Source organism: Amborella trichopoda, chromosome 3 (assembly GCF_054954075.1).
Source record: "Amborella trichopoda isolate Santa Cruz 75 chromosome 3, AtrichopodaSantaCruz75HAP2 v2.0, whole genome shotgun sequence".
Taxonomy (NCBI): domain Eukaryota; kingdom Viridiplantae; phylum Streptophyta; class Magnoliopsida; order Amborellales; family Amborellaceae; genus Amborella; species Amborella trichopoda.
Window position 1 is genome coordinate 47,808,129 of NC_142338.1, and position 8,505 is coordinate 47,816,633.

Sequence of the window (8,505 nt, forward strand, 5' to 3'; positions counted from 1 at the left end):
TAGGCGGTGAGGCTCAAAGAGCAAGTTACATAGGTTTGTTGAGAGATAGTCAAGGAAAGATAATCGGGACGTACAATGAGACCCTGCAGAGATGTGATATCAATGAGGCCGAGCTTTGGGCTTTGAAGGAAGGGGTAGTCAAGCTCACAACAAGTCAGTGGTGCATTATAGTGGAAGGTGATTGTACTAATCTATTTACATGGTGCAATAAATCCTCAGCCACACCTTGGTGTTGGGCTCCCTTGATGGATCAAATTTTTTTATATCTCGGTCATATTACTGCATGTTAATCGTGAAAGAAACTTTGAAGCTGATGCTCTAGCAAGGGATGGCATTCAAGGAAATAAGAAAGGCCTTTTCCTTATTGTCGCTTAATTTTTTTCCTCCTCTACTGTCAATCTTTCTTTCTTCCATTTTCTTCTTCTTCCTTCACCACTCTCTTCTTTTCCTATTCTCTTTTCTTTCTTCTCCTTTTTCTCTCCTTTTCTTCTTTTTTGGTTATCTTATTATTTTGTACTTTCTTTTATTCTCACAATGAAATTCTTGCTTAATGTTTTTTTAAAAAAAACAGAAAGAGAGACATTGCTCTGCTTTTTATTTTATCTTCTCGATAGCCTTATGTGAATAAGCGAGTGTAGCACCCTATCATCATTATTTTTACTTTTTTTTTACTTTCAAAGGCTATTCTCTCTCTAAAAATAAATCCTATGCTTTTTTCAAAATACACCAAAACCAACTACGGCCTTTTGTCTCTCTATAAAATAAAACGGACATTGTTTCTACGAGTTCTAAGATCTAGACCTGATTTTTAAGGAATATATAATCTTTAATAGGGAGATCATGTATAGGTAAAAAAAAAAACTTAAAACCTAAAAATGATAAAAAAATTTGAGAGATAAAAATGATAATTTTATGAAGAAGATATTTAGATTATTGGTTCTATAACTTCTTTTTTTTTTTTTGCAAGAACCATCCATTTGCATCCATCTTTAAAATGGATGTTTTATGCCTTAGTAGTGTAAATGTAGAAATGTGTCCTCCCATGTATACAACTATTTTCCAAATAAAATTGGTCCTCATAAGGATGCATCTTTCCTCTTCGAGCAAATTTAAAAGAAATGGATCGGTTACCTGAATCAGCCACCCTAAAAACCGGGACAGATTGGCAGATTGGTGATTCTGATAAAAGAATCGGCGGGATTGGCAGGTTTCAGCCTTAAATTTTTTAAAAAATATTGAAATTCTTAAAAATCAAGTTTCTTATGTTTCCAAATAAATTGGGGTATTACATTGTAGATTTTGATTCTTTCATCGAAATATGTAAGTATTGAGAATATGTTTCATGTCTGAGTGTTTGTTGACCATTGCATCCATTTCATATTCAAAATGAAGTGAATCTCTCTTACTCAGTTTTTTTTTTTGTATTTTGTATAATATCCTTTACCACTTGTGCTTGTAAATAGAGGGTTCTTGCTTAATTATTTATTATTTTCCCTTTTCAAAAGTTAATTTATTATTTTTGGCCAAAATAGGTAAAAATAATTAGAAATCACACAAAAACTTAAATCTTAAATTAATAATATACGCAATACAAGAGTACTAAATATATAATAGAATATTATTTAAATTTATTTTGGATAAGGTAGTCTATTCAAAATAAAATTAATTATCGCCCATGTCCCAAAGGAAGCTCTCAAATAATTAATATTGCACCAAAGTTAATTTAAAACATTAAACGTTTGGAGTTTTGTGGCACCTTTATGTCAAAAATAATAAATTGGAATTCTTTTGGAAATTTTTCGATTAGATATTGATCTAATAATTTATAACTCACAATTTATTGTCCATGGGTTTTATTTAGGGGAAATATCTCCATACTTCCTATTTTTAAGTTTCATTTCACAATACACCCAAGGTTTTAAAAGATATCTTAGGACATAAAAGTTGTAGATTTTATTTCTTCTACCTCTAAGCTAATTGTGCATGTTTTTTTAGGCCAAACAAATCTAAAAAGACATGTCTTTTCTAAAAGCCATTATCCCAAAGTTCTAAAGAGAGAAGGGTTTCTTGGAGGTGAGAAGTGAGGTCATTAGGAGGAGAGAGAGAGGTGTTTGGAGAAATACGGGAGGAGAGAGAGATTGAGAGGCGGGAAGAGAGAGAAAGAGAGAAGTTTGGGGTATATAAGTGAAGAGAGAGAAATGATTGGATTTAGAAAGTGCATGTTTTCTCACATTTGTTTAAAGTGGCCAGGGGGCTAGAAGATATATTTTGAACTATTGGGTTTATCAAGAAATGAAACCTAAATATATGAGATATAGAGATATTTTCCCTTTTATTTATCCTAATTTGACGATAAAACATTGATTAATAACCTTTATTCCAACTCATTGAATCAACTCTTCAACCATTGTTTGTTCCAACATTTATGCAATTAATCAAACACCACTTAATCAACTCTTCAATCATTATTTATCCCAACACAAGGCTACAGACTTTGAGAACTCAAGTGATGACTTGAGTAGGCTCAGCATGAGGAGACAATCTAAGATAAAGTTGAAGCAATGGTCAAGGCATCTAGTTTTCCATGGGTGCAACATTTTCAACCAGTGAGAAGTGTGCTGCAATGAATCACCCCAGCCCTTGGTAGGGAGAAGAGAGGCAATTTCTCATATGCATTTCTCGATATGTGATGAGGTTACTACGAGACCTGATAAATAATAAAAAATATATTTCAATGAATATCTTTAGGGAGGAAATCCCATGTACTTATACAAGAGTTGGGACGCGTATGTACAAGGTGTTGCCAACAAAATAGGGACTTGATACAGCTACACCAAAGAGATTTGTTACAACTACGAAGAACAAATCTTATCTTATCATAACATGTTAGGAGTTATATGTATAAGACGTTAGGAGTTATCTTATTTAGTCTTATTTTTAACGTATTTTCTTACACTCCCCCTTAAACTGATGGGGTTATAACAACATCAATTTGCTCATCAAATAGTTGTGGCGCCCTTTAGGCATGGTCTTAGTGAAAATATCAGCAATATGATCCTTCAAAGGGATTTGAGGAAGTGTTATTTTTCCCCGTTCAAACTTTTCCCGTACAAAATGACAATCTAACTCAATATTCTTCGTTCTTTCATGGAAGACGGGGTTACTCGCAATTTTCACCGCTCTTTCATGCTCTTAATACTAAGAGATCAGTGAATGGCCAAGAAATACACAATACCTGGTAGTAGAACAACGTGTATCAAGGCAACCAGCATAATCGGCATCAAAGTATGCCCTTAATACTAAGGACGAATATTGGTCATATAAAAGAGCTACGTCAGTCATGAATCCAAGATACCAAATAATGCGATGAACAGTAGTAAGATTGAGTCTTCGAGGATCTGAAACAAATTGACTGACAAACTGAACGGCATGAGCTATATCTGGTCGTGTAACAGTAAGATAGACTAAGCTACCAACAATCATCCTATACAAATCAGATCAGCTATGGGGTCGCTATCAGTCTTGCTATATTTGACATTTTGTTCTAATAGTGTGTCCATTTGCATATCATCTGTGAGTTTGACCATTGCTATGAGGTCCTTGGTGTATTTTCTTTGATTAACCAGATACCTTATTAGTGTTTGTGAGATTTCCAATCCTAAGAAATAGGTAATATGACCCAAAATCTTCATTTGGAAAGAATTTTGGAGGACCATTTTTAATAATAGTATACCTTGATGATCATATCTTGTAATTAATATACTATCAAGATAGATTACGACGAAGACACTCCCATTGGAAGTGGATGAACTGAACTGAGAGTAATCATTGCTACTTTGTAGGTAGCCTGCACCTTGAAGGGTGCTATTTAACTTTGCAAACCACGCGCGTGGTGCTTGTTTTAACGCATAGATGGCCTTTTGTAATCATTTTGGCAATTGGAGCAACAGTCTCATCATAGTCGAGGTCGTATTCTTGATTATAGCCCTTTGCCACAAACCGAGCTTTATAGCGATCCAGTGTTCCGCCTGACTTTAATTTTACATTATCCATTTGCTCCCTACCACAATATGGCCTCGGGGAAGTGGGACAAAATCCCAAGTGTTACTAGTTTTTAATACCTCAAGTTATATCTGCATAGCTTGACTCCACTCAGCATTGTCAGCTACCTGTTTGTAAAAACTAGGAATACACGATGGTTCAAGTGTAGAAGTTAAAGAAAGATGAATAAGTGGTTTAGGAACTCGAGTGGAGCATCATAATGGCAATGAGGTAGGGGGACGAAGTGGTGGTGTAGTGACAGTATCTGGTCCCGGAGATGGTGGTAGAGGCACAATCAAGGAAGCTCTTGCTTGTACTTCAAGCTATTGTAACATGTCAATAAATGAAGAAAAAGTAGTGGGCGAATTGGAAGACAATGATGAACATGAATATTTCAAAAAATATGGAATATTTTATAAGAAAATCACATTTTGTGATATTCTTAACTTCTTAACTTCCCAATCATAGCAACGATATCCTTTTGGGGTCTCCCCATATCCGACAAACATACATTTGGCAGATTTTGCATCTAGCTTAGATTGCTCAGACGGAGGTAGAAGAACAAAATATGTACATAAAAAAATTCGAAGTAAGGAGTAGTTTGGTGGATGCCCAAATAGTTTTTTGATTGGTAAAATATGATTCAATACAAGAGTAGGTAACCTATTAATTAGGTACACACTAGTTAAGAAGGCTTTTGCTCAAAAACATTTAGTCATATTTGAATGAAGAAGAAGTGCCCTAGCAGTCTCTTGAATGTGCATGTTCTTTCTTTCTGCAACACTGTTTTGTTGTGGCATATGATGACAACTTTTTTGATGTAAAATTCCTTCTTTAGTCAAGAAATTTATGAATGCTTATGACATATATTCTTCCCCTGAGTCTGTACGTAAAATTTTTGCCCATTTATTAAATTGAGTGACCACCGTTGCATGAAAGCCTTTGAGCACCTGTAGGACTTCAGACTTTCCATGTAAAAAATATATTCAAGAGTATTTGGATCAATCATCAATGAAGGAAACAAAATAATATTTTACAGTTAATAAACCAATGGGCGTGGGTCCCCATACACCACTATGAATTAAATCAAAAGAACAATTGGCCCTAGTCATACTAGGACTAAAAGGTAATTTTGCGGCTTCGCAAAAATACAAACCTCACATTATTTATTTACGACAAACTTAGGATCAATTTTATTCAATAAGGCTCTTGAAGAAAACAATGAAGGAAATTTCAATGTATGAGGATGACCTAAACGATAATGCCAAAGCCTTCAAAGTTTATTTGGAGAATTTATTTCAGAGTTGAAAGGAGCAAAAAAACACTGAGGAGATGTTGAACCAGTTCCAAAGTCCAAGACGAAGAGTTTCCCTTTCTTACGGCCTTTCCCAATCACCTTCCCGATCCACGGGTCCTATATCAAATATCTAAAAGTGGAAAATGAGATAATAAAATTTTGTTTGACCAATTGACCAATATAGCTTAAATTTGTTAAGAGACTAGGGACATAAAAAAATATTAGAAAGAGATAAAGGTGGAGAGTTAGAGGGTGTAATGAGTAATGAATCAACTTTTACTACATGGAGGGATTGACCATTTGCAATATGAATACTCTGAGTGCCTAGCTTGTTTTAAAAATGTCAAGTTACCCATCATATGATTGGAAGCACTGGAATCTAACACCCAAGAAGTTCGAAGATCAGATTTACCAAAACCAAAAGTGCTTGTATGACTTGTTGAAGAAATTTTGGTGTGAGAGGGGGCGACTGACTTTAAGAGGGAACTGATGTTGGTGTAGGCAAAATAGAAGGCAAAGTGAAAGCGTTTGAAGCCATTTTCTGAAGTGGTTGTGATAACAACATAGGCTTTGGGAGGTGGCCTCCTGTTTTGAGAGGCACTTAGCAATTAGATGTCCAGTCTCCTTGTAGTAGTTGCAAATGTTATTCTTCTTGCAATTATTAGCTAAGTGGCCCATCTCTTGACAATTATAACATTGAACTTTGCTCATATCTCGACCTTTCCCTTTACTTGCTAAAGAGCAGAATCTTGGGAAGTATCGCCATGAATTTTAAGCGGCTTTAAGCGAGTTTTTTCAGAAAGTAGTTTAGGAAGAATTTTATCAATCGTGGTTACTTAATTTAGAACTATCGCTCGCACATGCTTAAACTCAGATCGGAGTTTCATTAAAATTTGTCGAGAGCACGATCGTTGCCTAAATTTGTGTACTGTATCTATAGCTCCTGCAGGAATATCAACATCAATCATGTCCATTTCATTCCAAAGTAACGTCTTTGCATAATAAAATTTTTGAATATTTTTGATCCTTGATTCAAAGAGCTTAATTCTTGCTCAAGTTGATATATCATTCATTCATTGAATTGCTGATATATGCGCTTAAGATATAGCCTTTGTTGTGTGCAAAGGGTTCATATTGACATCGATTGAGTTTTCAACCGACACCATTAGATTGAAAGCAATGGAGTTTTCAACTAACTGATAGACAGGAGGCCCACAAGAAATAGTTTTGCCCATTCAGTCTAACAACCAAATTATAAGAATCCATGTGTGCCCAAAAAAACCCAAAAAAAAAAAAAAAAAATCCCTAGAGAGAGAAAAAGGACCAGTAACAACCATGTACACAATTCTAATAATGATGCCTAATGATTCACGTACTTTAATAAAGCCTTTTAAGGGTCAAGAAGAGGAGCAAAGAGTTAGCAAGGGCTGGTGGTAATGCCAGGAAGGAAAAGCAAAGAGGTACCAATTCTAAGTGGTAGAAAGAGAAGGAGAGTCTTCTTGCTGGAGTCGACTCAAGGAAAAGCAAAGAGAGAGAGAGTACGGAAAAACACAGTAAAGAGAGAAAGACCCCCAAGATTAGAAACGGCAAAGGAGCAGGCAAGTCCCCAAAAACAGAAATCCAAACGTCGAGAAAGAAAGTCCCCTCCAAAAACAGAAGATGCAAAAGTAGAGTAAGAAAGTATGAAAGCACACAATAAGAGAGTGACGACCCAAAAAAAAAAACTGTGCACACCTTAACCTCGATCTGATACCATGATAAATAATGAAAAATATATTTCAATTAATATCTTTAGGGAGGAAATCATATATACTTATACAAGAGTTTGGACGCGTATGTACGTGGTATTGCCAACAAATAGGGATTTGATACAACTACACCAAAGAGATTTGTTACAATTACAAAGAACAAATCTTATCTTATCCTAACCTGTTAGGAGTTATTTGCATAAGACGTTAGGAGTTATCTTATCGAGTCTTATCTTAAACGTATTTTCTTACAAGACCTTGCTCCTTGGGACCATAGGAAGCCGACATGGGTCTATGGCAACCGTGGACTTGGCCATGCATCCAGACCCATGTGGACTATCTCATGTTCGATTTCCAACACTGAGCTATCCCCTCCCCCCATGTTAACTAATGGCTAAAAAACCTTGGTGCAAGACTACTGGCAAGATAGTTTGATGGATTTCTAAGGCCAACTAAGGCAGTGGCTTGGTTTGCTAGACCGTGGATAATTTGACCTGATGGGACCTGGATCTGACCATGTGTAAGAGGTAAGCTAGCCATACACTTAGTTGGGCAAGTGTATAAATCGTAATGGTCACGAGTGGTTTTGAATTATGTGATTGCCCCCGACATGGGCTTGTATAACAACTATAAGCAATGTAAAAGATAGAGAGAGTGCACATGCAATTGGTGAGCGAGCTTCAATAGTCGTGGTAATTGACCATGTAGGTTTGAAATAGCATGCGTGGGTATTTATGACCATGTTCTAACCCCTTTAATAAGCCTTATGAGCATGTATTGAAGATGTGAGGAGTGAGTTGTGTAAATGCCACACCATAGATAGTGGAAGTGAATATGGTTCAGGTTGTAATGTTCATTGCAACGACAAGTGAGTACGAGTGGTTATATAGTGTTAGGATCTATTTATAGTGGCTATTAATATGGATTGAAGCAAAATCATATAAAAATCTATCTTTTTATTTTACTTGAATATATTATCAAACGTTTCATATGCATATATTCAATTCACATAAAAAACATAAGCACATATCTATAACTAATATCTCATCAAATCAAATTCTCAAACTGTTATTATTTATTTGATGTTTTATCCTAGCTATGAATCATACCAAATGATCAAATACGAAGTAAGGAGTAAACTCACCAATTACTCCAAATTTGGCTTGTAGAGAATAAACAAATTTGTAACTAAAAAAACATCAAAAGCACTCAATATCTTGGTAGAAATTCTAGGAACATGAGAGAATAATAGCAATATAGAGAGAAAAAGTTCAGAGTAATGAGACAAAAATAAAATCAAGGGTACCTTGTCTCGGGGTCACCTTGCAAGGTTTTTGGGTGTTCGTTTGTGCCTAACACACCTCAACATTCCAATAATGTGTTTTGGGGGAATGAATTTTTTTTCTTCTTTTTAACAAT